This window comes from Nannospalax galili, unplaced genomic scaffold, assembly GCF_000622305.1.
Source record: "Nannospalax galili isolate Female #2095 unplaced genomic scaffold, S.galili_v1.0 scaffold974, whole genome shotgun sequence".
Classification (NCBI taxonomy): Eukaryota; Metazoa; Chordata; class Mammalia; order Rodentia; family Spalacidae; genus Nannospalax; species Nannospalax galili.
In genome coordinates, this window is record NW_008335438.1 from 125,776 (window position 1) to 136,297 (window position 10,522).

Consider the following 10,522-nt stretch of genomic DNA (forward strand, 5'->3'; position numbering starts at 1 on the left):
GAATTAAAAAAAAAGAAATAAAAATGAAAGGGAAGGAAAAGAAAAAAAAACATAATAATTGCCTTAATATGAGGGTAATCTATTTTAAGCATAGACAATTTTCTACAGAAAAATAGTGAAGCTTGATAATAATGTTTCAATACACTATGACATACAATTCTCAATTTTTATGTTCTTAAAAATATATATTTGAAATAAAAAGGAAAGAAATAGTAATGTAATCATCTCAGTCAAATGCAATACCACCAATTCCTATGTTTAAAACACCTGTACAAAACACATTTTTAAGCACTTATTGATGGAAATGTCTTGGAAATTGTTAAAAACTTTGAAGATTCTAAAAGCACGGGAACCACCAAAACTAAACCAAGAAGAGATCAACACCTTAAACAGACCCATAACACATAAGGAAATTGAAACAGTAATACAAAACCTCCCAATTAAAAAAAGCCCAGGACCAGATAGATTTGCATCAGAATTCTACCAGACATTTAAAAGAAGATCTACATCCAATACTACTTAATTTATTCAAAAATATAGAAATGGGGGGAGAACTTCCAAATTCCTTCTATGAAGCCAGCGCCACTCTAATACCAAAGCCAGGTAAAGATACAACCAAAAAAGAAAACAATAGGCCCATATCCTTAATGAACATAGATGGAAAAATTCTCAATAAAATACTTGCAAAGTGCATTCAGAGAGAAACACATCAAAAAGATCATCCACCATTATCAAGTCGGCTTTATTCCAGAGATACAGGGATGGTTCAATATATGTGAGTCAATAAACATCATAAATCATATATATGGACTCAAAGACAAGAACCACATGGTCATCTCAATAGATGCAAAGAAGGCCTTTGACAAAACTAATTATACATTTATGTTCAAAGTCCTAGAGGGAATTGGACGGGAGGGAACATACCTCAACATAATTAAAGCCATATACAATAAACCCACAGCCAACATTATTCTAAATGGAGAAAAACTGGAAGCATTCCCATTAAAATCAGGAATGAGGCAAGACTATCCACTATCTCCACTCCTCTTTTATATAGTGCTTGAAACTCTTGCAAGAGCAATAAGACAAGAGAGGGAAATTAAAGGAGTAATAACTGGAAAAAAAGAGATCAAATTATCCCTTTTTGCAGATGATATGATATTATACCTAAGAGATACAAAAAATTCCACAAGAAAACTCCCAGAAATGATGAACACATTCAGTAAAGTGTCAGGTTACAAAATTAATCTACAACAGTCTATATCCTTTCTATATACCAAAACAAACAATCAGAGAAAGAGTACATGGAAACACTCCCTTTCACAATAGCTGCAAAAAAAACAAAACAAAACAAAACGAAAAAACACCTTGGAATAAACCTGACAAAAGACATTAAAGACCTCTATGATAAAAAGTTTAAATCTTTAAAGAAAGATTGAGGAAGACATCACAAGATGGAAGGACCTCCCATGCTCATGAACTGGAAGAATTAATATTGTGAAAATGTCCATCTTACCAAAATCCATTTATAGATTCAATGAAATACCAATTAAAATCCCCATGATATTCTTCAGAGAGCTGGAAAAAAAATCTTAAGATTCATATGGAGGCACAGAAGACCTCGGACAGCCAAAGCAACCCTGAGCACTAAGAGCAATGCTGGGGGGATTACTATACCAGACTTTAAACTGTATTACAGAGCTATAGTCATAAAAACAACATGGTACTGGCACAAAAATAGAACCACAGATCAACGGAACAAAATTGAAGACCAAAATATGAGTACATGCAATTTCAGCCACCGGATATTTGATAAAGGGACAAAGAACTTTCACTGGAGGAAAGACAGCATGTTCAGCAAATGGTGCTGGCAAAACTAGATTTCCACCTGTAGAAAAATGAAACTAAAACCCCATCTTTTACCTTGCACAAAAGTCAACTCCAAATGTATCAAAGACCTCAATGTGAAGCCTGAAACTCTGAAACTGTTAGAAGAAAACATTGGCAACAACCTACAAGATATAGGTGTAGGAAATGATTTTCTTAACAGACATCAACTGCCTAGGAAACAAGGCCAAGAATCAAGAAATAGGACCTCATTAAACTAAAAAGCTTCTGTACATCAAAAGAAGCAACCAAGGAAGTGAAGAGAAAACTCAGTGAAGAGAACACCCACAGAGTGGGAGAAAAATCTTCATGAGCAACACATCTGACAGAGGTTTAACATGCAGAATATATAATGAACTCAAAAAACAAAGAATCAAGAAAGGAAGTGACCCAATTAAAAGATGGGTTAAGGAGCTGAACAGAGAGTTCTCAAAAGAAGAAATAGAGATGGTTAAGAAGCATCTTAAAATGCATTTGACATCATTATTAATTAGGGAAATGCAAATTAAACGCACTTTAAGATTTTATCTTACCCCACTCAGACTGGCTAGGATCAAGAGAACAGATGATACCAAATGTTGGAGAGCATGTGGGGAAAGGGGAAGGCTCATCTACTGCTGGTGGTATGCAAACTTGTTCAATCCTTCTGGAAAGCAGTGTGGATAACTCTTAAAAATCTGCAAATGAACCTACCATTTGACCCAGTTATACCACTCCTTGGCATATACCCAAAGAACTCGTCCTATTGCAGAGACACTTGTACATCCATGTTTGTTGCTGCTCTTTTCACAATAGCTAAGAGATGGAAGCAACCTAGGTGTCCCTCAGTTGATGAGTGGATAATGAAAATGTGGTTCATTTATGCGATGGAGTTTACTCAGCAGTAAAGAAACATGAAATTTGCAGGTAAATGGATGAAACTAGAAACCGTTATACCAAGGGAAGTAACGCAAACTCAGAAAAAACAAAACAAAACAAAATGACATACGTTCTCCCTCATATGTAGATCCTAGCACCAAATCCTTATAAGTGAGTATATATTCAGACATAAATACAGGAACCAGGATAATGGAAAGGAACCAGGGAGGTAAAGGAAAAGAATCTAAAAGAGAAGAATAGTAGGGAATAGGCATTATTAAGGGAGATATAGATAAAAATGGAGTTATTTTAAGGGTAGGATGGAGGGAGGGTTATACAAGGAACCTAGGGGATAAAGGGAAAGAAGGAGCTCAAGAGAGGTGGGATCATAGGAGAAGGGGATTATTAAGGGAGAAATGGGAAAAATCGGGGCACTTTAAATGGGGAAACAACAGTGGAAGGGTTAAACAATGTGAGAGATAAATAATGCCTAGCTAGTTTTAAAAAACTAGAGGGAACCATGTTAATTGAACAACCTACTGACAAATTATACATACAACTAGCTCAAAGAATATAATACATATCAAGACAAGGTTTATCTGAAAACATTTGGTCTTTGCCCAAGCTTTATCTATATAACCCATGCTAATTCAAAGGACCAGACTGGTGGAACTAACCTTCTTGGATGTCTAACAGCCATACTTTGAGGCCTATACTAATTTGGACAGAGGGACATGGCCAAGGACAGTTTTTGCTCCTTGCCCTCCTAGGACTATGAGCATCTCTCAAAATGTCCTGTAACTGGTATGTCACGTGTCCTCTTGATCAAGGAAGCTATGGAGACCCCACCAAATGGACTTGAACCAGTGTCTAGTCTACAAAGAGGAGGGTCAACACAGACCCTCTGGCTTCAAGAAAGCCAGCCATGGTCGAGCAGGACCTTTGACTTATCTTCACATAGATAGAACTGGTCAAAGAAAGGAGCCAGTGGCTCCTCCCAAGCCCATGTAACCCCTGAGGAACAGATCCTCAAATGACCTTAAGAGTAATAATAAATTCGTTTATCTAGACCAACTGTATGGTATTAAACACCCAAAAGGAAAGTATAATCAAAGATTAAAGGGATCAATATAATTCTTTAAGAGTCCATATGTATAGCTAAAAGCTACATAACAAGAAACAATGCCAGGCAGGAGATACCTTCCTTTGAGTTGTTGGCCAGGGTGGCTGAAGAGACTCCCAGACAGTAACCCAGCATAGAACTGGGAAAATGAAAAGCAGACCCCAATCTTATCTAAAGGAATATTGACAACTGATTGCTGCTAGATGAGGAACAGCTGATCTTCCTAAAAGAAGGAACTCTAGATAGGCTGACTAGATTCAGTGGATGGACAAGCAGTGGCTAGGGGTGCCAACAACACAGTGGACAGTAACAGGGATTACAGAAAATATGGGCTCCAGTTGGGGGGGGACTATGGGAGGGTGCCATTTGGGACATGGGTATATAGATGAATAAGATTGTTTGGGGTGTTCTGTATGAAATACACACACACACACACAAAATCAACAAATTTAAAAAAAGAGATATATTTGAGGAAGAAGCATATAAATTTTCTCCATGTTTATTAGTGGAGGTGAAACACATTATCATTAAAATCTACTTGAAGATTTTATATCCATGCTCAGGTGGATCTCAGAAAGTAACCAATGGTGACTAGTAATATTCAGATACATAGAGATTAGAGATGCATGTACAAACATCTAAGTGTTAGTAGCATTAAAAATGAGTTTTTCTGTATGAAACAGTATATTTTAAAATGAAATGGAAATCTTCTTTAAAGGTTAAAAATACTCATTCAATTTTATGTCTTATAGGGTTTATACTGAGTTCAATATTGTTTAACTGTATTAATTCAACTGTGAACCTGAAAGCCAATTTGAAAGAGATGCCTCTCTGCTCTGGAAATTGTTATTGAATATGTTAATGTTGTAATGAAATGTTTCTTGTAATCCTGTGGTTATTAAATAAATAATTTTTTAAAACTTTGAAGAAAAATTTATCATAACTATTATATTCAGCTGAAAATATCAATTTTCTCTTTAACAAAAGCTGAAACAAAGCTGACTTTCATCAAGGATTTTACATTCATTTAACAAATTTAATTTTATCAGCAATTTCAAACTCCACCAAATTTAGTTCCTTGGTCTAGCCGGGATACTGGCCTTGGCTTTTAGGTGTTATGATGATGCCTTAATAGGAACATTTTAAGAATGTTGTGAACATCAGGAAGTGCAATCCATCATTCTGCATTTTACTTCAATACTATCAAACTTCTAAAGGCTTTCCAATCATAAAATGACATTTAATGAAGTTGCTTCATGTATCTGAACTGTTAAACTTACTATTTCTTCTGAAGAATTTCCCATTATTTTTATTAAAAGTAAAATTCTCTACATAAAGATGAAATAACTGTGACTGACATTTATTGTAATGAAAGTATAGTCAGCTCTTGTCAATTTGATTATCACCTATTTAATTTTCTTTTAAAAATATATATTTTTAAGTTTAAGGAATCATAAAGGGGAGAATATTTGGAACGGTAATAGATCACTGCAGAACAAAAGAGGAAAGGAAGCTATAAGCCTTGACTGGTTTTAAAAACATGTAGAGTTTTAACAATGTCACTCACTTCTTCTTCCAAAGAAGTAAACATTGTGTGTGAAGTCCCACACAAAAGTACACACATCAAAAACATATACAGGATACTGGGAGATGGCTCGGCAAATAAAAGTGCTTGCTGCCAAACCTGATGACCTGAGTTTGATCCCCAGCACCTACATGGTAGGTGGAAATAACTGACTTCTGTATGTTGTCTCTGACCTTCACATGTATGCATGCATGTACACACATGTATATATACACATATGCATACTTGCATGCACACAAAATAGGTAAATAAAATGCAATAAAAAATTAAAACATACGAAATTCGAAAATGATGTTATTTTTATGAGGAGTTCCTGTCTAATCAACTTTAGAGTTTCTTATGCTGGATGCCGTTGCCTCCTAAGAGTAAAGAGACATCTGTTATAAGAGAGATAATTCTTTGTAGTATACTTATAGTTCTATACAGATATTCCTTTATAGTTCTTTCTTTACAGGTCCTAGCTAGAATTTTACTTATTGTAGATTCTCAATAAATGTGCTGATTTTCTATTTAAAATGTTAACAAAATTTTAATCATTTTTACGGTGCTGGGGTACTAGGCAAATACTCTGCTACTGAGTCACATCCCCAGCCCTCCATTTTTTAGTTATTTTAAAATTAAATTGGATTTAAAGTAAATAGCAAGATGTTTTAACACATACACATAGAGTAAAATTGTTACTTTAGTGGAAGAAATAAGCATACCCATAATCTCTCATAGTTACCCAGTTCCCCCCCTGACAAGAATGACTAGAATGAGCAAATGTCCTGAATACAGTATAGTACTGTTACCTACTGTCTTCATCGCTGAGCCTCTTTAGTGTACATATTTGTATCTTTGACTTCCATCTCTGTATCACTCCCAACCTTGACCCGAATGACCAATGGTTTATTTTCTATTTCTGTGTATGTGATATACCTTTTCCCTACTCACCTCTCCCTCTTTCTTTTCATAATTATATATAAAAAAAATATATAAGTGGGGTCAAGAAATATTATTCTTTCTGTGTCTAGATTATTTCACTTGGCATAATGTTCAACCCTCAAATGTATGGTGAGGTATCTACCATCTCACTTATTTCTTAGTAGAGAATTGAGGTTCCTGTATAAAAACTACTTGGCCACAGAGCTGGCACCTACAGCCAGAATTAAGAGTCTTCACAATCCATGTCTCATTGGAAAAAATGATGTCATTGTTTTTGGTAAATATTCAACTACAAACAAGACAGTTCAGGTCAAAAATGAAAGAATCTACTTTTTCCTGAATAATGTAAATACACCTTAAGATTGTTTTAATTGAATGAGTTTTTATTTCAAAAAATTTTATAGTGGATATACAGATTGCCTGTCATATATTAGATCACAAGAAAGCAATATTGAATTGTATAATTTCTGACTATTTAAAGGAAAAATTGTTACAGATGTACAAACAAATAATCTAAACTTTTGTGATATTTTCCACACTTTTCAGCTTGTTTCACTGCTTGGCAAAAATAAAAGTCTAAATTCCTTCTGGGCTGTTTCATAACTGATAGATGAACTTGACTTAATTGTTGATCCATAGAGAATGGTTAGAAATTCCAATACCCTCAGGGTTAAATTTCCCAACTTTTGTTGTGGAAATATTTAGTCAACTAATGATCTCTCCCCTATTGTTAGCTTTGGCATGATCTATGCACTTTGTTTTTTAAAGAAGTATGAGAAAATAACATATCTTCTACTAAGCCTCCTACCTGTCTGGAGTTCCCAAAGTGCTAGAATGAGGGAAGATAAACTAGAACAACATGGAGAGAGAATTTCAATTAGCTGCAAAATATGACTAAAGCAAAAGAAAAAGCAAACATAAGCGGTAAACATAGGGGTGTGCATTCATAATTTGGATCAATTACACAGAGGAAAAAAATCACATGCAGCAAACGGAAATCCTTATTGGAAAGTCTGAAAAATATTTTCCTTTGCTCTGCTTCCCTGGGCCTGCACAACCCAGCCGGATTCTCTCCTGGGTAAGTCCATTGTGCCCTCCACGCCTTGACTCCCCCAGCCTCATTCAGCCTCCCATATCCCCCACACCTGTCTTTCCTTCTAGCCTGGGTACTGTCCCATGCCTTGTCTTGGCACCCCAGACACTGGGGGAACCACCAATGCTTCCTGATTCTTTGCATCAAGACCAACCCAGTTCCTTCGGTGGTCCCCAGGAGCCCTCTGGGCCTGGTCCAGCCCTCACCTCCCTCTGCTTCCCTGGGCTGCACAACCCACCAGCCTCTTTCCTGGACCTCCGGGGCTGACCTCTTGGCTTCCCAATCCTTTGCATCCAGGCCAACTCAGTTCCTCCCTGCAGTCCCAAAGAGCCCTTGGGGCCTCTTCTCACCCCCATCTCCCTTTGCATTTCTGAGTGGCATGGCCACCAACTGCCCAAGACCAGCATCTTTCCTGGGCCCTGTTCCCAGGCCAGTCCAACCCCCAGATTCCTGAGGACAACATCTTTCCTGGAGGGATCCAGACCTTAGGAGAAAGCCCCAGAGCATCTGAACCTCATCTGACTTGGACCTCTGTGGGAACTCTTGAAGACAAAAGCAATCTGGATACTCCAATATAAAATCAAAAGAGAGAACCGGAAGCTTAGATGAACCAGTTTTTCATGACCTGAAAGTAAACCACAAAAACACATAAAATTTACAAAAAGAAGCAGACCTAAACTTGAAGGCTTGAGTCTCATACAAGAATCAGAAACTACAAAAGAAAATCACATTTCAAATTCACAGAGAAAAAATAATAACATGAAAAACTGAAATAACATATCCCCACCAAATACCAATAGTCCTCTAGAGGAGTACAATGAGAACCCCCTAGAGATAATGCAAGACATGGAACTCAAAAGAACAATTATAAACATGATAAAAGAATTCACTGAATTTAAAGAACACACAAAGAAATCAAAGAACTGAAGGAAGATAGGGATAAACTTCTGAATGAATTCAGAAAAGTTAGAAATATTGAAGACTACTTATGCTGAAATGAAGAAGGAAGTGAAACACTCAGTAAGCCAATTAGAAATGACACCATAAAAAGACCATACTTACAAATCATAGACATACAGGAAGGAGAAGAATCCCAAGATAACAGCATGGACCAGATCCTCAACAGAATTGTAGAAGAAAACTTCCCAAAATTAAAGAAAGACATGTCGATACAAATACAAGAAGCATATAGAACACCAAACAGACAGAAAAGAAACTCTCCGCAGCACATCATAGTAAAAACACTAAACGTACAGAACAAAGAGACAATACTGTAAGCTGCAAAAGAAAAACAACAAGTCACATATAAAGGAAAACCCATTAGGATTACAGCTGACTTTTCAGTGCAAACTGTGAAAACCAGAAGAGCCTGGACCAAACTATTCCCAGTTTTAAATGACCACAGATGACAACCCAGATTACTATACCCAGCCAAAATGTCTATTATGGTCGAAGGGGAAAGAAAAATCTTCCATGGCATAAAAGAAAAATCTTCCATGACAGTCCATAAAACCAGCCCTTAAGAGAGTTCTGGAAGCAATACAAAGAGCTGAAGAAAGGAATGACTATACCCAAGGGGTTGCAGAAAAAAACTCAATGAAGGTATTAACTGTGGGAAAGTACAGCTATATCAAGAATGAGACCAGAAATAAAAATGACAGGATTGACACATCTTTCATTAATAACTTAATTAATGGACTGAACTCCCCAGTCAACAGACAGACTAGGTGAATGGATTAAGAAACAAAACCCAACCTTTTGTTGTCTGCAAGAAACTCATCTCACTTTCAAGGACAGGCACTATCTTAAAGTGAAATGTTGGAAAAAATATACCAAGTGAATGATACTAAGAAAAAAGCAAGCATTGCAATTCTAATATCTGAGAAAATAGGCTTTAAACTAAAACTAATCAGAAGAGATAAAGAGGCCCGTTTCATTCTGATCAAAGGAACAATAAACCACGAAGATATTACAACCATGAACATATATTCACCAAACTCTGGCATACCCAACTTCATAAAAAGAATACTACAGGACTTTAAGACCCAGATTAATCCCAACTCATTAATAGTAGGGGACTTCAATACCCCACTGTCTCCATTAGATAGGTCAACAGGGCAGAGGGTTAACAGAGAGACATCTGAATTAAACAATACTATATATCAAATGGACCTAACAGACATCTACCGAGTATTCCACCCAAGTACCAAAAGGACATACTTTCTATTCAGTGCCCTATGGAACCTTCTCCAAAAACGACCATATACTGTGGCACAAAACAAACCTCAACAAATACAAAAAGATTGAATTAATTCCATGCATTCTATCAGACCACAATGCAATAAAGCTTACAATCAATACCCGAAGAAGCCCTAGTCACCACATGAACACATGGATATTAAACAACACACTCCTGAATGATGAATGGGTCAAAAGAGAAATTAAGAAAGACATGAAAGTACCCCTAGAACTAAATGAAAAGGACAATACAACACAACAAAACCTCTGGGACACACTGAAAGCGGTCCTTACAGGGACCTTTATAGCTATAAGTGCCTACATCAAAAAAATCAGAAAGAACGCAAATAAATGACTTAATGTTGCGACTCAAGACACTTGAAAAGCAACAGCAAACAAAACCGAAACCCAGCAAACAAGAAGAAATAACAAAAATCAGGGAAGAAATTAATGAAATCAAAACAAAGAAAACAATACAAAGAATCAACAATTCCAAGAGCTGGTTCTTTGAAAAGATAAACAAGATTGACAGACCACTAGCCCAGTTAACCAAAAGAAACAAAGAGAACCTCCAAATCAACAGAATCAGAGATGAAAGGGGAAACATCACAACAGACACCCAAAAGATCAAAGATACAGTAAGGGAATACTTTAAAAACCTACATGCTACTAAATTTAAAAACCTAGAAGAAACGGATGACTATCTAAAGGCATGGGAACCATCAAAACTAAACCAAGAAGAGATTAACAGCTTAAACAGACCCATAACACATAAGGAAATTGAAACAGTAATACAAAACCTCCCGACTAAAAC